This window comes from Staurois parvus, unplaced genomic scaffold, assembly GCF_062004578.1.
Source record: "Staurois parvus isolate SC_StPar_1 unplaced genomic scaffold, SC_StPar_1.0 ptg000961l, whole genome shotgun sequence".
NCBI classification, from domain to species: Eukaryota; Metazoa; Chordata; class Amphibia; order Anura; family Ranidae; genus Staurois; species Staurois parvus.
The window spans coordinates 1,054,111-1,075,858 of record NW_028318757.1 but is presented as its reverse complement, the minus strand read 5'-3'; the positions used below and the strand labels follow the sequence as shown (position 1 = coordinate 1,075,858).

Sequence of the window (21,748 nt, the reverse complement as noted above, 5' to 3'; positions counted from 1 at the left end):
CTCGCCTGGCGCGGTCGCAAGCGCTTTGCCATTCTCAAATACTCTAAATTTTTATGATCTGTGAAGATCAAGATCGGGTGCGTGGCTCCTTCTAACAGATATCTCCATTCTTCAAATGCCGTTTTAATGGCCAATAATTCTCGATCGCCAATATCGTAGTTCCTTTTGGCCGGAGTAAGTTTCCTTGAGAAAAATGCCACAGGGTGCAGAAGTTCCTTGGTGCCCTTCCTCTGGGATAGGATTGACCCCACTGCATTTTCAGATGCATCCACTTCCAGAACATAAGGCAAGGAGGCGTCTGGATGACCGAGAATGGGTGCCGTGGTAAACAGGTTTTTTAGGGCTTCAAAGGACGCCTGGGCCTCCAGCGTCCACTTAAAGCGGGTTTCCTGTTTGGTTAATTGTGTTATGGGGGAGACCAGACCCGAGAAATTCTTAATAAATTTCATGTAGACGTTAGCGAATCCAACAAAACACTGGACGCCCTTCTTATCTGCGGGAATTGGCCAATCCAGAATTGCCGAGATTTTTTGGGGATCCATCGCGACCCCCGTGGTGGAGATGATCAGTCCCAGAAAGGCAATGCTGTGCTGTTCGAAACTGCACTTGACAGCCTTGGCGTATAGCCCATGTAGGCGTAATCGTTCTAAGACCCTTGCCACATGATCCCTATGAGCCTCCAGTGAGGGTGAAAATATCAGGTAGACAATTACGAAGACATCAAGGTAGTCCCTGAATATGTCATTAACAAAATGTTGGAACATGACCGGGGCATTGCAGAGTTGAAATGGCATGACCAGGTACTCGAAGTGATCAAAACGAGTGCAAAATGCAGTCTTCCACTCGTACCCCTCCCTTATACGAACCAAATTGTATGTACCTCTCAGATCTAGCTTAGTAAAAATAGCTGCGGTTTTCAGGCTCTGGAAGAGTTCTGGGACCAGGGGCAAAGGGTAGTGATTCTTAATCGTGACCTTATTTAGTTCGCGGTAATCAATGCAGGGTCTCAGGGATTTATCTTTTTTTTCTACAAAGAAAGTTCCAGCCCCGGCTGGTGAAGTTGAGGGGCGAATGTACCCCTTTTGGAGATTCTCATCAATGTAGTCCTTAAGGACCCCCAATTCTAACTCGGACAAGGGAAAAATTCGACCGAAGGGAATTTCGGAACCTGGTAACAGATCAATAGGGCAATCATACGGGCGGTGAGGAGGCAGGGAGTCTGCCCATTGTTTGCTGAAGACATCCAGATAGCCATGGTAGGCCGCCAGAATGACTTGTCTTAAGCTGGGGTCCCCTTCAGAGCACAGAAGAACCTGGGGAGTTGTGGGACCCAAAGCGCGACAGTGTTCCTGACAGTATGAAGAGTGGAACTGAACAGACCCGGTCTCCCAGTCAATTTGGGGGTTGTGTGCCTGCAACCACGGGAGCCCCAAAATAACTGGGAAAAGGGGTGACGCGAGGGCGTCTAAACGCAGGAGTTCCCGGTGTTGACCTGCTATGGTGGTAGGAATAAGAGGGGTCTCCTGATCAACCAACCCCGACCTAATCCGGGAACCAATGTCATGGAAATTTTCTATTTACAGGTTGAACTTTAAATGTGTCATATATTAGTGTTATTCATATGTCTCTCGTGTGGCTTAATTAAAGCTCTGAAGGCTGCAATTAGGCCATGCGCATTTACAATGTATATATTACAGTACTCAGCTTGGTAATGGATGAGATGGCAGATCTGCACTTATAGACCGGCGTGTATACCACCACGGCATTCGATGCGAATGCCGCCGGCGGTAGGCCGCGGGCCTGTATCCACATATCAGCAGCACAGTACCACATGGAGTTCGTATGGCCAGGCGCCGGGCAGTGCGAAATCCGCATGTAGGCTCATGTATATCTTACAAGCCACTACAGACCTGAACTGTATCTGGATGGATGTGTTTTAATAAAGATCGTATCGGGCCCATTCAGATACAGACTGGCACTATTTAATCTAAGGGATGCTTGTACAGAGAGTGAACATACTACTAGGAGCTGATAGCATGTAAAGGATGGGAAGCTTGCTCTCCACAGAGAGCTTATGGGGGAGGGGAGGACTGGTTTAACTGGTTTTCAGTATAGATAAGAGGAAATGCTACACTCCAAACAGGATGTACATTCTCATGTATAGACACCCCCTATACATTGTTCTGTGGGAGGGGATTGACCTGACCCCCTGTGTGTGGGGGGGCGTGTGTGTGCTTTTAATAAAACAAGAGTCTGGGGTTAGAGCCAGACACAGAGTGAATTCAACCTCCAACCTGAGAGTATTATCTGATTATTCCTGGGTCACGGGAGCTCCATTTTTCCCCACATCTCAAAAGAGCTATTCACGGTAAGGAAAAATTAGTTGAAAACGAATTTCCAAGACACCATCAGCCAGAAATAAGTTAAGACCCTGTTTCCTGAGTTGTAGGGGGATCTCCTGCTGACGTGCGAAGTCTAGATCCAAAAAGCAACTGCATGCCATTGAGTCAATTATAGCCGTCACCTCCACGGTTCTTCCTGGAAGCTGGAAGAAGAGGGGTACAGCTAAGTAACTGGGCTGTCTAACATCCCCAACAGACAAGAAAAGGAAGAGGTAAACTTACTCATTTTCAGAGGACAGGACCGCACCATGTGACTGGCTTCTCCACAGTAAAGGGGGAGGTTTTTGGATCGTCTTCGCTGGCATTCCTCAGGAGATAGTGTATGCCGAGCCAGGCCCAGCTGCATGGGCTCTTGGGTATCCACTGGAACAGGAGTCTGGCTATCTGCCGTTGTGGGATGGCCTGCCCCCCGGACCGGGGCCCATGTAATTTCCTGACCCTGGCTGGACCTCTCAGACCTACGTTCCCGCAACCTACGGTCAATTTGAATCGCCAGGGAAATAAGATCTTCCAGGGATTCAGGCAGGCCCACTCGGGCCAGCTCGTCTTTTAAAGCTTCAGAAAGCCCAATGCGGAATTGGTGATGCAGGGCGGTATCATTCCACCGCGTATCCCCCACATCCACCATCTAAATTCCGAAGCATATTCTTCTGCCGCCCGGCGGCCCTGTCTAAGGGAGTATAGGGCTGATTCGGCGGAAGCTGCCTGCTGCGGGCATCGTAAAGTATGGCCATTGCTTCAAAAAAGTTTTTTACCGTCTCTAGTTGCGGGTCACGGTTCTCCATTAACCGATGGGCCCAATCCTGGAGTTCATCCTGGAGCAAGGAAATTATGAACCCCACTTTAACCGACTCGGTAGTGAACGTACGTGGCTGCAGGTCAAAGTAAAGGAGACAGGAGTTCCGGAAGGCCCTAAAACGTGCACGGTCTCCACGAAAACGTTCCAGCAGGGGAACACGGGGTTCGGCCGTAGGGAGCATGGCAGAAGCACCTGTGGCTGGCCCAGGAGTGTCCCCAGACGGGGTGGGATAGACCGGGGCCTGGGAGGTATTGTCAGATACTGTCAATGTCTGAAAACGGCTTACCAGATGGGTATACTTATCTTGGAGTGACGTAACGGCTTGGGTCAGGGCCGCTAAGTGCTGGCATATGTCCTCCAATGGGGAAGGTCCTCCTCCAGACTCTGTCATGGCCATATGGTACTGTAAGGGACCACCTGGCGGCACCTCTAGCAACCCACTGGTCAGGTTTCCCCAGAGCGCGGAGTCTAAGTCCCGGATCACTTGTTCACTAGGGCCCCTGATGGTGGGGATGGACTTGGAGTGTACCGAGACCAGGTCGCGACTACCGGGTACACCCACCAGTGGTAGAGGAGTCCGCCAGAGGCTCCCGCAGGGTGAGAGCCTTACGTGAGGAGGCCGGGAGATTCCGGTGGGATGGACGGATGGATGAGCAAGTGCAAGGTCAGACAAGCCGAGTCGGTAGTCGGGGGGTCGGTGCGGTACAGAGCAGCAGGCAGAGAATGGTCGGGTCACACGCCAGGTCAGTAACAGGAGGTCAGATCTATAAAGGGGTATTCAGGAGCGAGGTCAAGCAAGCCAGGGGTCAGGACAGGAGAAATCAGCAAAGTCAGGCAATCCGGGTCAAAAATACTCACTAAACAGGTTCAGGAACAGAGATCACAGGAAAGACCATACGGCAACCAGTGACAGCACAGGGGGAATTTAAATACCGCGCCCTGCACTATCATTGGTGCCCAGCGCACACCCGCGAACGCCAGTGCGCATGCGCGGACTCCGTCGCCGTGGCTGGGCGGGACCTAGTGTCCGCATCCCCGCATGAGACGGCGCACTGCGCCTGTGCCGGGACCAGCGCCGCGGCGATCCCTGACATTAACATTGGGGTTATGTCCATACTGTATCTGATCATGCTCCTGCCATGGTGAGACTGCAAATGGGAGGAGAGTTAAGCAAGAGGGCCATGTGGAAATTAAATGAGACACTTTTGCAGGACCTTGATATAGAAAAGAGGCTTAGGGAAGAATTAGAGCAATTTTTTCTTATGAATGAAACAAAGGAATTATCAGAGGCGACTATATGGGAGGCTCATAAGGTCTATATGAGGGGAATATTGATAGCAGCAGGTACAAAAAAAAGAGAGAGCGTGAGAGGAAGCTAAAGGGGGTAATTGAAGAATTACATAAATTAGAAATGGCACATAAAATAAAGCAGGACTCGGATTTATATGGGAAGACCATTCTTAAAAGAGAAGAACTGAAGGATTTAATGGAACAGGAAACGAGGAAAGTTTTTAATAGAGTCTCAAAAAAAAGATACCAGTGGGGGAATAGGCCAGGAAAATTTATGATGAAGAGATTGAAGGAAAAGAAATCAAAAAATTATATAGAAAAAATTAAAGATGAAAATGGAGAGTTGTTATATTCCACCACTGGTATCGCAGATGATTCAAAAGTTCTATAGTAAGCTGTATGAGGTGAACCACATAAACTTTAAAGCTACAGAAGACAAGAGGAGGAGGAGAAGGCAAGAATTTTTAAGTGCAGCAGACTTACCAAAAATCGCAAAAGAGAACTTAATATCTTTAGAGCGAGTTATATCCCAAGATGAAATCAGGATGGCTATGGTGAACATGGCTATGGTGGGGGGAAAGAACCCGGGCCCGGATGGGTATACGGTGGGATATTATAAAAAGTTTAAAGAGATATTGATCCCTAAACTATGTAGATATATGAATGCATTGGGAGAAGGAACAGAAATGAGAGGAGAATCATTGCATGCACATATAACAATCATTCTTAAGGAAGGGAAAGATAGCTCACAATGTAATAGCTATAGACCTATTTCTTTACTAAATACGGATACCAAATTGTTTGCAAAAGTACTGGCTAACAGGTTGAAGGAGGTGATGCTGGAATGGATACATTTAGATCAGGTAGGTTTTGTTCCAAGAAGGGAAGGAAGAGTTAACGGCTTGAGGACATATTTCCTTCTACAGAAAGCAAAGAGAGGCAGGCAGTCAACAATAATGTTGTCGATAGCTGCAGAAAGGCCTTTGATATGGTAGATTGGGGGTTTATGTTAAACACGCTGGAGGCTCTGGGAGTAGGGAAATATTTTTTGAAATGGATAAAAGGGCTTTATAATAGCCCTTCAGCAGCAGTGAAGGTTAATGGGACCCTGTCTGGGACTTTTGGAATGCATAATGGAACTAGACAGGGATGCCCTTTATCCCCGTTATTGTTTGTGTTATCTTTGGAACCTCTTTTGGCGGTGGTAAGAAAGAACATAGATATCACAGGAATTAAGATAGGAGAAGTAGAACATAAGGTAGCCACATACGCAGACGACATGCTGTTTTATATAGTGAATCCTAGAGTGGCATTGCCTAACTTAATGGCACTGCTGAAACAGTATGGACAGTTATCTAATTTAAAAATAAACCCTACTAAATCTGATCTTGAATATTAATGTGTCGAAGGTGGAAAGGAAGAACTTACAAGAATAGTTTCCATTTGCATGGAGGGAAAGAGATTTAAAGTATTTGGGAATAAAATTAACCCCTGCAAAAAGGACCTATACCAGGCTAATTATATCCCACTAATAAATGAAATTAAAGAGGAATTGAGGAGACTCTCAGGATTGGGCGGATAAATCTGGTTAAGATGGAAATAGTCCTCAAAAATCCTATATAAGTTTCAGATGCTCCCTATAAACTTACCTGGATCATTTTTTAGGATAATAAAAAAATTGATATTAAGGTTTATATGGGTTAACAAGAAACGAAGCATTATGTTATCATAAAGAGAATGGAGAACTAAACTTGCCAAATATGAGGAAATATTATTTGTTGGTGTTATTATCATGGGTGGTGGATTGGACACATAATTCACAAGAAAAAAGTTGGGTTAAAATTGAGGGTATATTAAGTAAAACACAGTTGGAGAGGATCATATGGATCCACGAGAGTTTCAGTCATTAGATGAAAATAGTAGCACATTGACACGGGATGTATTGAGAGCTTATGTGTATGTATTGAGAGAAAATGTGTATGATGTAATAAGAATTATTGTGGTTTTATAATGTATTGTTTTAAAAGAAAATTAATTTAATAAAAGATATAATTAAAAAAAAAAAGAAACTATTTGCAAAATTTTATAGCAGAAACTAAGAAAATGTTTTTTTTTTTTCAAAATGCTCTGCATTTTTTTGCTTATATAGCAAAAAGTTAAAAACCCAGTGGTGATTAAATAACACCAAAAGAAAGCTTTATCTGTCTAAAAAAAATTAAAATTTAATTTGGGTACAGTATTGCATGACTGGGTAATTGACATTCAAAGTGTGACAGCACTGAAATATGAAAATTGGCTATGGCAGGAACGGGGTAAAAGTGTCTGGTATTGAAGTGATAATGGCACCAAAAACACAGCAAAAAAGATGTTTGTTGCATGAAATAACTCACAGTTAAACAATGCACAAAGTTTGACACTCAAAAAATCCCCACAATTATTCTTGGAGACTTCAACATCCCTGTTAATTCTAACACTCCTGCTACTTCTAAATTTTTCAATCTAACCTCCTCTTTTGACCTCAAGCAATGGATACATGCATACATGCATACATACAGTTTTCTACTAACACCCTCGACCTGGTATTCTCCTACCTATGCACTCCGCGTAACCTCACCAACAATCCTTTTCCTATCTCTGATCACTACCTTATTAGCTTCACTCTCTCCCTGTATTCTACCTCCTTTCCCTTCAACAGCCTAACAGTTGTTTACAGAAACCTCTGCCACCTTAACCCTTCACTTCTCTACTCTGCTACTGACTCTATGACAAAATATCATCCCTGTCCTACCCCAACCTAGCCACTTCAGTCTATAATAGTTCACTGTCATCTGCCCTAGACATAATTGCCCTCCTCACTACACAATCAGCTCCCGACCCCTACAACCTTGGCAACACCAGAAGGCTGAAAAAACAGCCATGCTCTTGAGCATCTGTGGCGCAAGACTAGGTCTCATAAAGATTTCCACCAATATAGATCTGTCCTTAAAAAAATACTACTCCTGCTGACGAGTAGACCTATTTTATCACTCTCATCAATACTTTTTCATCCAGTCCCCATCAACTCTTCTCTACCTTCATCTCTCTACTTTTTGCTCCACCCACTACCTCAATCACTGCGCACCAATCACTTAAAAAAAAAGATTGATACAATTCGTTATGAGATCTCTGCTGTACAGACATCTCCCCCACTTATCACTCCATGTCTACAGGTAAACTCATTACTTCCGTCATTCAATCTTGCTAGTATAGATGAGGTTGCTAAACTTTTTTCTAAGGCCCACTTAACCACTTGCCCCTGGACCCTGCTCCCTCAGAAATGCTACAATCACCCTCTGGCTCTATCCTACAATCTCTAACTCGCAACTTCAACCTCTCTCTTCTGGCATCTTCCCCAACTCTCTAAAACATGCATTAGACACTCCCACACTTAAAGAGCCCTCACTGGACCCCACCAACCTTAACAACCTATTCCCCATCTCCTTGCTCTCTTTTTCCTCCCAATTCCTTGAGTGCTTAGTCTACAACCGACTGTGTGACCAAGATGGATTTGTCACTGAAAATAACCTTCTTGACCCTCTTCAGACTGCATTTCGCTCTCAACACTCCACAGAAACTAAAATTCACAAACTATTTATTAACAGCTAAAACCAATGGACACTATTCTTTACTGCTACTCCTGGACCTCTCTGCTGCCTTTGACCCAGTGGACCACCCCCTCCTCCTCAAAAAACTTCACTTAATTGGTCTCTATGACTGTACACTTCACTGGTTCTCTTCTTTCCTATCTCGCTGCACCTTGAGCGTCAATTACAATCTCACTTCCTCCTCTCCTCTTCATTTCTCTGTTGGGGTCCCCCAAGGTTCTGTTCTTGAACCTCCCCTTTTTTCCATCTACACCTCCTCCCTGGGTCATTTGATAGTCTCCCATGGCTTATAAAACCCAAAATGTATCTCTCTACACCACTCCATCATTCTCCCCTCGCATCACTAATCTACTAATGGACATAGCCTGGATGTCACACCACTTCTTCAAACTCAATCTATCCAAAACTGACCTCATAATATTTCCTCCCCCATGCGCCCCTTCCCCTGACTTCTCTGTCAAGATTGAATGCACAGCTATTGACCTGTCCCTGCATGCCAAGGTGCTAAGTGTTATCCTGGACTATGAACTATCCTTTTGGTCCCACATCCAGTCACTGTCCAAAGCTTGCCTCCTCAACCTACGCAACATCTCCAAAATATTCCCTTCCTAGTCCACTCCCTGGTCATCTCTCACCTTGACTACTGCAACTCCCTTCTCAATGGATTACCTTTTAACCACTTGCCTACTGGGCACTTTTACCCCCTTCCTGCCCAGGCCAATTTTCAGCTTTCAGTGCTGTTGCATTTTGATTGACAATTGTGCAGTCATGCAACACTGTACCCAAAGTACATTTTTATAATTTTTTTTAGACAAACAGTGCTTTCTTTTGGTGGTATTTATTAAGGGCCCTCTATTTCTGACTGTATTACATTGTGTTGTAATTGTAATGTCTGCCCCCACGTTGTAAAGCACAAATTGTTGATGCTATATAAATCCTGTATAAAAAAAAAAGTGTATTATTATTATTATGCAGTAATTATATAGCGCCAAAGGGTTTGCTGAGTGCTTTACAATAGTGATGGGGACAGAACATGAGACAAAGCAGTAACAATACAATACACGAGGGGTTCGAGGGCCCTGCTCTTTCGCGCTTACAATCTAGGAGGGAGGGGATAGTGGTACAGGAGGAAGTGGCTATGGGGGATGGAGTGGTGGGAGAAGTGGAGGAGATCAGTTGTTAGGCGAGGGTGGGTTAGGCTTCCCTGAAGAGATGGGTTTTCAGGGAGCGCCTGAAGCTGAGGAGGGTAGGTGACAGTCTGATGGATTGGGGTAGGGAGTTCCAGAGGATGGGGGAAGTCCTGGAGAAGTCCTGCAGTCAGGCGTGGGAGGAGGAGATCAGGGAGCTAGAGAGTAGTAGGTCCTGTGAGGAGCAAAGGGCACGGGTAGGGTGGTATTTGGGTATCAGGTCAGTTAGGTAGTTTGGGGCAGCGTTGAGAATGGCTTTGTAGATCAGAGTTAGTCATTTGAATTTGATGCGCTGGGCAATCGGGAGCCAGTGAAGGGATAGACAGAGGGGCGTGGCAGATGTGGAGCGGTTGGTGAGGTGAATGAGTCTAGCCACTGAGTTCAGGATAGACTGGAGTGGGGATAGCGTTTGTTTGGGTAGGCCGGTGAGAAGGGAGTTGCAGTAGTCTAGGCGTGAGATGATGAGGGAGTGTACGAGTTGTTTAGTAGTGTCTGGGGTGAGGAATGTACGTATCTTGGAGATGTTGCGGAGGTGGAGCCTGCATGACTTTGATAGTGATTGAACATGAGGCTGGAAGGAAAGGTTTAAGTCCAGGGTGACACCCAGAACTTTGGCATGTGGCTTGGGATTGATGGTAAAGTTGCTAGCAGTGATGGAGAGGATGGGGGGGGCGCGGGCTGGGGGGAAAGCCAGGAGCTCGGTTTTGGATAGGTTTAACTTGAGGAAATGGAGCGACATCCAGTCTGATATGTCGTTCAGGAGGTGGGCGATGTGGGCGGAGAGTGAGGGGGTGAGGTGAGGGATGGAGAGGTAAATTTGTGTGTCGTCGGCATAGAGGTGATAGTTGAAGCCGTGGGAGTGTATCAGTTTGCCAAGGGAAGAGGTGTAGATGGAGAAGAGGAGGGGTCTGAGGACAGAGCCTTGGGAGACTCCAACAGAGAGGGGGAGAGAGGGGGAGGTGGCAGCGTTATAGGTGACGCTGAAGGAGCGTTGGGATAGGGAGGAGGAGAACCAGGAGAGAGCAGCGTCCCTGATGCCAAAGGAGTGCAGTTTGGTAAGGAGGAGGGGGTGGTCGACTGTGTTGAAGGCCGCAGAGAGGTCGAGGAGCTACTGTATGAGCTACTGTGCCATATTTGTCACATGTAGAGCAGCTCATTAAAATTGGGGTTAATTTTTTCTTGTTCAGTCCAATGGTTGAATGAAAAAAAATAACGGATTACTGTATAGGCTGCCTTACAGTACAATTCAATATGGAAAGCCCTTCTTGTGAGAGCTTACAGTCTAAAAGGGTGGGGCAAACGGTACAAAAAAAATGTCCTCTGAAGAAATGAATTTTTAAGGATTAAGATTTAGTCAGACAGATTAGGGTAGGGAGTTCCGGAGGAAGGAATAGGCTTTAGAGAAGTCCTGAGATGAGCATGGGAGGAAGTTATAAGGTGGGTAAGGAGCAGGAAATCCACTTTACTGTGTGGCATATCGATTGAATAGGTTGTCAACTATAGATCAATTATTCCTATTAGGAGAGATCGAGCTGAACAGAAAAAGAAAAATTAATTGTTTACTGAAGGGTGTATGGCAACCACTACAAGGACAGCCCCAGAGCCCACTCACTGTCATGCTCTATTTAACTCCCCTTCCCCCTTACTAGCTAAAATAACTGCTTGCTTTATTTGCAAATGACTATTGAAATTAAAACAGTTATGGTCTGAGCTAGATATTTGATGTCTCTTGACTCAGTAACGAGACCTAAAAAGTGAATTCATCTTGAGCCAGTCTCTCTGGGCTCTTAGCAATAAAGGAAGGAATGATCCGCTCAGCCCCGTGACTGCCTTCCCCCACCACCAACTTTCACACGTTTCCATTCACCAGTGACAAGCATTTGTGAGTGACTCAAGCTTTGCGTCAGCACTGCATCCATCAGAGCCTTGTGCGAGGAGATGAGGGAAACAGGCTCCTATCTGCCACCAGGTAAGCCGATTTTTACCAATTCCTGGGGAGTGGTCTCGGGTTCTCTTTATCAGTGTTGGAGATCAGGAGTGGTCTCATGGGTCCTGTCGTCACGCTTGCGTGGACATCTCTCGCTGTTTATGAATGGATGCAGGCATTTTGTTCCTGTCAGCTCTCATTCGTGTGGGCTCTTCTTACCTGCATCAGACCCTGCTTGCTTCTTCATCCCACGCAGAAGGTAAGTGCGCCATCCATGTGTAATCTATGGGATACTGGGTCACAGCAACCTACGTAACCTAGGTATGTTACAAGGTGACATTGTAGGAAGATGTCTTCCCTTGCCTGGGAAGGGCATTCTAGTGTCTCCTGTTCGAATGTCAGTTGAAGAGGGCAGAAGATATGTATGTTTACGAAAGGTTGTTGTCCCCCTCATAACCTTAAATGTCACCTGGAGGACCGGGGAGGTAGACACTGATGAAAGCTGCATGTGATCAGCCATGCCGTCCTGCTCTAGCCGCACTAATTACAGCGTGACCTTGACTGCTATTGTCGGATGATCTGAATATTTAATTCCTGCGGCCATGATATTGTCTGTTTGACGTTTTATGCTCGAGGCTGGGGCAGGAGAAGTGGTTGTTCCTTATTGTGCTAAAATGCCGGTCTATAATGAGAAGTCTAGTAGGGAGGTTTTTTAATCTTTTCTTGGTTCAGACCTGTTCCATGAGTGTTATTTCTATTTATGTTTTCGTGGTGGAACTGATTCATTCTCATGTGCCTGCTATAAGCCTTTTTAAGCGGTCAGTACCCACTTGTAGCTGGTAAAGCAAACAGGGACCTGGTAATGTGTTCATATTTTTTATCAGCACATAGGACTTGTTCTGTTTTCTTGTGCAGGCTAATGTTCTTTCTGGGCAGTGCCTTACATCATAAAAACCAATACGCTTAGAGGTTTTTTTGTCAGAGCTTAAAGGCTAACTTCACCTTTTTTTTTCTAAATTCCAGCTCGCCTATGTACCAGTATACCATTATTGTGTTTCTGTTGCAGAAGGTGAAAAACTGTTCCCTGTCTTTCAGGACAAGGCCTTACCTCAGCCGCCAGTCTCCTGTGTAAAACTCCTCCATTACCAAATTCAGGACATGGCAGGAAGTATTTAGGAAATAAAAACCAGTAGAAGGAAGTAGTTCACCAGCTGACCTTATAAACTGCTTCCCACCTGGCCACTGCAAATAAACAGCCAGGTGGGAGCTTTGCTGTTCTGAGTGGACGTTCAGGAACGTCCTTCAGAACATGGTCACAAGCATGGCCTTGTGGCCGCGCAGCTGCTCGCTCTCGGTGTGCCTGTGTCCCTTGGACACAGCGCAACACCACTCAGCAGAAGGGCCCTCTGATTGGTCCTTCTGATAACATGATGGCTGTGTCCAATCACAGCTGTCATGTAATGTCAACAAAGCCGCCATTCACTTGAACGGTTCTGCCTCTCCTCACACAGAGCCCGTGTGAGTGAAGAGAAACAGAGCCAATCAGCGTGTGCACACAAGCACATCGCCCACACATCACTCTGTCACAGTACCAGTGATCCACATCTGTCACAGTGCCAGTGATCCACATCTGTCACAGTGCCTGTGATCCACATCTGTCACAGTGCCTGTGAGCCACATCTGCCACATCTGTCACAGTGCCAGTGATCCACATCTGTCACAGTGCCTGTGAGCCACATCTGTCACAGTGCCTGTGAGCCACATCTGTCACAGTGCCTGTGAGCCACATCTGTCACAGTGCCTGTGAGCCACATCTGTCACCGTACCCGTGATCCACATCTGTGATCCACATTTGTCACAGTGCCAGTGATCCACATCTGTCACCATATCCATGATCCACATCTGTCACCATATCCATGATCCACATCTTTCACTGTACTCATGATCCACATCTGTGATCCACATCTGTCACAGTGCCAGTGATCAATATCTGTCACCGTACCCGTGAACCACATCTGTCACGGTACCCGTGAGCCACATCTGTCACGGTACCCGTGAGCCACATCTGTCACGGTACCCGTGATCAACATCTGTCGCAGTACCTGTGATCCACGTCTGTCGCAGTACCTGTGATCCACATCTATCGCAGTACCTGTGATCCACATCTGTCGCAGTACCCGTGATCCACATCTGTCACAGTGCCAGTGATCAACATTGTCACACAGTATCAGTGATCCACATCCGTCACAGTGTGCCAGTGGCCATCCACATCTGTACCAGTGATCCACATCTGTACCAGTGATCAACATCTGTCACGGCCTACCAGGGTCAAATCCACATCTGTCACAGTTTACCAGTGCTCAATATCTGTCACAGTGTACCAATTTCAAATCAACATCTGTACCAGTGATAAACATCTGTACCAGTGAAAATCAAAATGTCTAAAAAATTATACACCAGCGAATAGGCTTTCCAGATACTGAGTATGACGGACGAGAGTAGCAGGGAACTCTCATTGTCAGAAGCAGATTCTGAGTATGAACCAATTGAAAGCAGTGGGTCAGCAATGGATTCTGAGGAGGAGAGAGTCCAAACAATGAGGTTCAGGAGATCTGAGGAGGTGCAGGCATCCACCAGTAGTGTAGTGGCGAGTACAAGCAGCACAGCACTCCCAGAAGATAGGCAGGCATCCAAGGTAATTCCATTGTCCTGGTGCTGCTGGGCCTTCAAAATTGTGATAGGTAGTCAGGAAATGAGATGTGTAATTTATGCCTCCAGAATGCCTGTAGGTTCTACTCGGATGTTGGGCCTCTATATGTGGCCAGGCTGTGGAAAAGTCTTACACATGTGGCATCCCCATACTCAGGAGAAGTAGCAGAATGTATTTTGAGGTGTAGTTTTTGGTATGTACATGCTATGTGTTAGAAATATCTTTTAAACGGACAACTTTGTGTAAAAAAAATACATTTTCATTTTCTTTCCACATATTCTGAAAACTTGTGGAAAAAAATTACATGTTCAAAAGACTCATTATTCCTTGTAGAATATACATTGGGGTGTTTGCTTTCCAAAATGGGGTCATTTTGTGGGTAATTCCATTGTCCTGGTGCTCCAGGGCCTTCAAAAATGTTTCTTGAATGCCTGTAGGTGCTATTTGGATGTTGGGCCTCTGTATGTGGCCAGGTTGTGGAAAAGTCTTACATATGTGGTATCCCCATACGCAGGAGGAGCAGCAGAATGTGTTTTGGGGTGAAGCTGCAAGTATGCATATGCTGTGTGGGAGGAATAACCTGTTAATATAACAGTTGTGTGAAAAAAAAACACATTTTATTTACTTTCTCCTCCTACGTATCGCAGCGCTCCTTCAGCGTTACCTATAACTCTGGCTCCTCCTCTCCCTCTGTGTAGGGGTCCCTCAAGGTTCTGTCCTTGGACCCCTACTCTTCTCCATCTACACCTCCTCCTTTGGTCACTTGATAAACTCCCATGGCTTTAAGTACTATCTCTATGCTGATGACACACAAATCTATCTTTCTACTCCTCACCTCTCCCCTTCAGTATTCTCTTGCATTATTAACCTACTAAGTGACATCGGCATGGATGACACGTCACTTCCTCAAACTCAATCTTTCCAAAACTGAGCTCCTAGTATTCCCTCCGGCCTGTGCCCCCTCCCCTGACTTTTCCATCAAGATAAATAACACAACCATTAGTCCCTCCCCTCATGCCAGGGGGCTAGGTGTAATCCTAGACTCCCATCTGTCCTTTCAGCTATAAATCCAATCGCTGTCCAAATGTAGGCTTCACCTATGCAACATCTCCAAGATACTCCTGTTCTTAACCTCAGGAACTTCAAACAACTTATTCACTCCCTTGTTATTTCTCATCTTGACTATTGTAACTCCCTCTGCCTACCTCATCGCAGGCTATCCCCTCTTCAGTCTATCATAAATGCTGCTGCCAGACTCATCCACCTTACTAACCGTTCCGTATCTGCCACCCCTCTCTGCAATCCCTTCACTGGCATACCATTGCCCAACTTATAAAATTCAAAACATTAACAATAACATATAACGCCATTTATAACTCTGCCTCAAATTACATCACCAATCTTGTCTCCAAATTTCACCCAAACCATACTCTCTGCTCCCTGCATGACCTGCTCTCTAGCTCCCTTGTCTCTTCATCCCATGCTCATCTCCAGGACTTCTCCAGAGCTTCCCCCATCCTCTGGAAATCTCTACCCCAATTTATCAGACTCACCTACTCTGCTAATTTTTAGGCTATCTCTGAAAACCTATCTCTTCAGGGAAGCCTATCCTGTCCTCAGCTAATAATGGAATCTTCTACTCTTACCAGTCCATCCCCCACAGTTACCTTTTGTACCACTAGCCCCTCCCTCTTAGATTGTAAGATCCAAGGAGCAGGGCTCTCTTGTATTGAGCTGTATTGTTGCTGTATTGTCATCTGTTATATTGTAAAGTGCTGAGCAAACTGTTGGCGCTATATAAATCCTGTATAATAATATACGTGATTTTGCGCAGCACTGCTGCCCTGTAGTAGTAGAAGTATAGTATGCCTCGGTCACCAAATCGGGGTCGTAGCCCTTAGGAGATATTTACAGTACAGGTGTACCTCGGTTTACAAATGCCTCTGTTAACATAATTTCGGTTTATGAAGGAAAATCCACTGAAAATAATGCCTCGGTTTACGATTTTTTTTTTTTTACAAATTTTTTTTTGCAATACGATATGTACATCGGTGCTGTGGTGTGTTTTTTTTTTCTTCTCCAATTGCCAGCTTTTTTATTCACTACCTCACAGAGCTGTCACTTTCCCGGGAGTTAAAGGAAGCTTTGTTTCTTTTAACTTGGGGAAATAAGCTAATAAGAAACTTTTTCTCTTTTAGCTGGGGGGGAAGTGACAGCTGAATCTCTGAGCTATAGTGAAGTAAAAAAAAAGCGGTAATTACATTTAAAAACCGGTACGATAATAAATTAAAAAAAGGCGTGGGGTCCTCTCTCCCATCAATACGAAGCCCTTCGGGTCTGGTATGGATTTTGAAGGAAACTTCCACGCCAAAATGAAAGGAAAAAATAGTGTGGGGGGGGGTCCCCCCAAAATCCATACCGGACCCTTATCCGAGCATGCAGGTCAGGAAAGGGGGGGTGAGCGAGCACCCCACTCCTGAACCATACCAGGCCACATGCCCTCAACATGCTTTGGGGCAGGGGGGCTCCTCTCCAAGCACCTTGTCACAATGTTGATGGGGACAAGGGCTTTCTCCCCACAACACTGGCTGGTGGCTGTGGGGGTCTGTGTGAGGGGGCTTATCAGAATCTGGAAGCCCCCTTTAACAAGGGGGCTCCCAGATCCCACCCCCTATGTGAATGAGTATGGGATACATGGTCCTGATACTCATTCACAAAAAGTGTAGTGTGAAAAAAGACAACACTGTCTTTTGACAAGTCCTTTATTAAAAGAAAAAAACTAAAGATGTCCCCTGCAGTAAATCAAATGTCAATCATCAAGGCCGCTGCCGCCGCCGACCCGAAGAAAAAAAAAAAAAAGGCTCCACTTATGACTATATCCCCGCTGTCTGGCTGCTCCAGTAGTTTGACAGTTCTTAAATAGGTAAGGAGCGGGGCCACCTAGGGGCATCACACATGTGACATCAATTGTCACATGGGGCAGGGTTACTCGTGTGTTGTGGCCCTGCCCCTATTTAAAAACTGTCAAACCACCAGAGCAGGCATAAGGCTGGAAGCCATTGTAGGAAGCGGAGCCTCTTTAATTCTTTTTTTTTTTCGGGTCTGTGGCAGGCATCGTGATTGATGTTGGAACTACTGCGGGGGACATTCTTTTTAGTTTTTTTTTTTGTTTTTTTTTTCCTTTAATAAAGGACTTTTCAAAGACCGTGTCCTGTGTTTTTTTTTTTCCACACTACACTTTTTCTGTGAATGAGTATGGGGACCATGTATCCCATACTAATTCACATGGGGGGACAGGAATCTGGGGGCCCCCTTGTTAAAGGGGCTTCCAGATTCCGATAAGCCCACTGCCCACAGACCCCCACAACCACCGGCCAGGGTTATGGGGAAGAGGCCCTTGTCCCCATCAAGATGGGGACAAGGTGCTTTGAGGGGGGAGCCCACCCTGCCCCAAAGCACCCCCATGTTGAGGCCATGTGGCCTGGTATGGTTCAGAATGGGGGGGCGTTTGCTCTCCCTCCCCCCCCCCTTCTTGATCAGCCAGGCTGCATGCTCGGATAAGGGTCTGGTATGGATTTTGGGGGGGACTCGCATGCTTTTTTTTTTTTTTTTTTTTTTTTTTTTTATTGCTGGCAAATTTTACATTCAGCTGTCAGTGGGGAACCCTGCTGCCTGCTGACAGCTGAAACATTAACACATGGTTGTCCCTACTAAAATGCTGCACGACTTGATAAAATAACTCATATGTTTACTTTTTTCTGATCTCAGGAACGGATTAATTGGTTTTCAATGCATTCCTATGGGAAACGGTGTTTCGATTTATTAATTTTTCGCTATAAAAAAATTCCAGCAGAATGAATTAAATTCGTAAACTGAGGTATGCCTGTACCTACAGGTAAGTCTTTAGTAAAGTTACCAAAGTGGGTTTACTTCCACTTTTAAGAGTAGTCCGTGGCAACACTTTACTTGGTATAGAATCTCCATTTTACATTCCATTTGCAGTGCAGCTGATGAAAATGAACCAGTCTGAAGAAGCTCGAAAGCCTAGCTTTGAGCTCACCAGTGGAGGGACAAGGTTTCAAGGCAAAAGAAAAAGCTGTACAGCTGTTCCCAACAAAGTCACTGAGGCAGAAATGGTCTAAATGCAGTTCATTCTACGAGAGACACTTGTATAAGGTGGTTATATTTGCACAATGGTTTGCACAATGGCCATGGATTTTGGGCCGCTAGCAGTTCCCAGCAGGTCAGACAAACAGTTCATCTTGACAGTAGCGGTTTATGCAACCTGGTAACCGCTTGTAGTCCATATCTCAGCAGGTCTGTGGGCTGGCTGACAGTTGTGGTCCATATCTTAGCAGGTCTGTGGGCTGGATGACACTTGTAGTCAATATCTTAGCAGGTCTGTGGTCTCAACTGGTCTGTGTGCTGGCTAAAACTTGTAGTCAATATCTCAGCAGGTCTGTGGTCTCAACTGGTCTGTGGGCTGGCTAAAACTTGTAGTCCATATCTCAGCAGGTTTGTGGGCTGGCTGACACTTGTAGTCCATATCTCAAAATGGTGTGCACATCTTATCTTAGGTAGGGGACACATGACAAAACTGCAGATGCACAACAAGTAAAATTGTACATTAGAGATGCAGCAAAAAGAGTTCTCCACCCAAAAGATAGAAAAAAAGTCAAAGGGATGTCAAATTATGGAATATAGTTCTCAAAGTAGCCACCTCTTTACGGAGATTGGCCAGCCACATAATTCTGCCACTTGAATGTTCGGTGTCTTTTAGGGATCCAATGAACTGCAATATTGATATAGATCTGAAGAGTATGTACAGTGCGGCAGGACCCTCCCCTATGGCCCTCAAACTTTGGGTGGCAGAAATGGAGTCCTGTGGTTTGGAAGAAGTGCAATTCTTCAGGATAGCTGTGGCTTTATTGCTAAAGTAGCAGTGGATCTATTCAGAATGACAGCAAAGTTAATACCTCACACAGTAACACCAAAAGAACCTTATAGCTAAAGCATTGGTCTGCTGACAGTTTCTCTAAGCACAGCCTTGGCTGGATTCTGTTTTGATGGGAAGCCCCATTTTGTCAAGACCTTTAAAGCTGCCATTCAGCAGGTATCCAGTGGGAAGTCAGGCCTTGTCCTGCAAGAGAAGAGATGTCCGTCCTTTTTGCTCTTTCAGAAGAGTTAAGAATTGTTTCAAAGAAGCCAGTACATACAGTCCTGGTGGGCCATTTATCAGACATTGGAAGAAAGGGTGTCAAGTCCAAATCAAGCCAGCCAGTTAGGGCTTCCGACAAGGCCTTCGGAAGGAGTCTCTGTACAGCTCTCTTGTAGGAGCAAAATCTGCTTTATTCAGGGAGGTCTGGGTGGAGAATGCTTGAATTCTAGATCTCATCCAAAGTGGATGTCTGCTAGAATTTGGAAAAAGGCCCCCACAGTATTACTTCGGGGGAATTTGGATACCAATGTGCCCAGATAAACTGAATTGTTTGCATGCATATATAAAGGAATTGTTAACAGCTTAAGATATTTTTCCTATACCAAGACAAGTGTTCCCCAGTGGATTTTACAGGCACCTATCTGCATGCCCCCATGGTTCTGGCTCATCGCTTTCTTAGGTTTGCGTACAAGGGGCACTCTTCCAGTTCATTCTTTGTAATTCAGGCTTTGCACCACTCTCAAAAACTTCACAAGGCTGCTGTCAGCCACCATAGCTGTTCTGAGACTCAGGGGGCTTCAGATATTTCATTATCTCGATGACATCCTTCCCTTGGCCCTGTCAAGGAGTCTTCTGATGGATAACTTGTCTCTAACCTGTAACACGCTCAAATGCTTTGGGTGGATAATCAACTATTAAGAGTCAACTGCAATCAACACCGTTCTTGCTATATCCTTCTCCCCAGAAGAAAGTTCAAAAGGTCCAGACTCGGATGAGGGAAGTAATGAGCAGGCCTTGCTTATCGGCAAGAGTGCATGCAGTACCTGGGCCTTCTGTTATCCACCATCCCAGTTGTTCCTTGGGTCAGATGCTGAAGAAGGAAGTTTCAATTCAGTGTCCTTCACTAGTGGGATCATCATGTTTTGAATCAGAAGATCCTCATACCAGGCCTGATAGCACGGTTTTGCGCAATTGGAAGGGCAGTGTCCCTCTTGAGCCTCCAAAACCAGGCTGGTGGGTTGGGGGAGCCCACAGCTTTGGTCACCAGGGTCAAGGTCATTAGAAAAGGCAGACTACGCAGAGTTCCTATCTGCATAGTTAGTAGCTTCTTGATTCACTCTGCTAGTGTTCTAGTATCTGTTAAGTGGAAAAGTGGTGAAGGTGCTTTCATAAAATCTGACTACAGTGGCTTACTTGTCCTGTCAAGCAGGCCTCTCCTGAGAGTAGCCCGTTAAATCTTCCTTTGATCAGAAGGAAATTTACCCTTTCTTCATACCTCCCAAGAACAAAGAACATTAGGTGGGCCAGAGTCAGTTTTGTAGGTCACTGCGAATGGGGCCTTGATTCAAAATTGTTGCAGAAAAAGCCTGGGTGACACCAGATGTGAATCTGGTGTCAGCAAGGAACTTCCAGCTTCCCTCTACTTCTCCTAATTCTGGACCTGCCAAGATGTCCTTTCTAGGCTGTGGAGGTTTCGCCTAGTGCACATCTTTCCTCCAAACCCTCTAATTCTAAGGGTTCTCCTGCAGATACAATGTGAAGTGGGGGCAATAATAGCCCTGCTCTTTTGGCCAAGCCGGCCTTAGTTTCCCCCTTGTATAGAAGATAAGGCTAGAACAACCAACTCCACTCCCAGTTTGTTTGGATCTCCTGGTTCAAAATGGGATGTTCCATCTGAACCCCACGAGTCGGAAATTAATGGCTTGGAAGTTGAGAGGTGGTCTCTAAGACATCTGGAGCTCTCAAAGGGCTTAGTTGACACCTTGTTGCAAGCTAGGATTGCTTCAACTCCCTCAGTATCTAATGTTCTTAACTTCCTGCGAAACAGTTTAAAAGTGGCCTAGCTTATTAGTTTCAGATTCAAGTTTCAGTCCTCTCGGCCATGGCAAGTAAAAGATGGGCCTTTAACCCTTTGGTCATTCATTTTCTGAAGACAGCAGTGAAGATTAGATCACTAGTGGGAATTTGTCACTTGGGTTTGAATTCCTTGCTGGCACCACCATTTTTCCAATAACTTTGTGTTCCTTATTCCATGTGGCTCTGAGGACATATTTCTTGGTGGCAATTGCTACCACAAGGATAGTATTTGACATTATGCATTTTTAGCTAGAGAGCCATACTGCTGGATCCTCCAAGATGGAGTCATTCTGAGACAGGTCCCAAATTTCTTCCAAAAAAATTTCATATTCATCCCATATAAGTTGGGAGTCCATACTTTCACCTTTTCTGGAACATGGGTCAGAGATGAAGTTAGATTTGGTTCATTAATTCTCAGTATATCTGAAATGCACGGACATCTGTTAATGAGAGTTTTTATACCTTTCATCAACGTCCCAGGAAGGGCTTCACGGTACTACCCAAGGTCATGTGTTTATGGATTGTCAAGACTATTCAGATTGTCCTCAAAGTCCTAGGCTTGCCCGCCACCTTGGAAGTGAGAGCTAATTTAATGAGAAGCTTCTCGATTTAATGGGCAGCATACCCTAAAGTGCCTGCAAAAGCGGATTGCAGGGCAGCAAGCTGGAGCATATCAAATGCATTTATTTGCAACCACGGAATAAGTATGAATTTTCCATCGGTGCAGTCTTTTTTTGGATCTACTGTCATTGTAGCGGCTGTCACTAATGCAGC

The 21,748-nt window shown here is 45.4% G+C and overlaps 1 protein-coding gene across 2 annotated transcripts in view; it reads left to right on the top strand.

Moving 5' to 3' along the window:
• Positions 1–11,133: 11,133 nt before the first annotated feature.
• Positions 11,134–21,748, top strand: part of SLC6A17 (solute carrier family 6 member 17) — a 450,753-nt gene continuing 440,138 nt past the window's right edge. The window contains exon 1 of one of the 2 annotated variants that reach the window (XM_089657075.1): positions 11,134–11,291. The gene's annotated coding sequence lies outside the window, so the exon portion shown is untranslated. Of the gene's footprint in view, positions 11,292–11,362; positions 11,509–21,748 lie in introns of those variants that run through there. The other variant, XM_089657076.1, reaches the window with a different exon arrangement.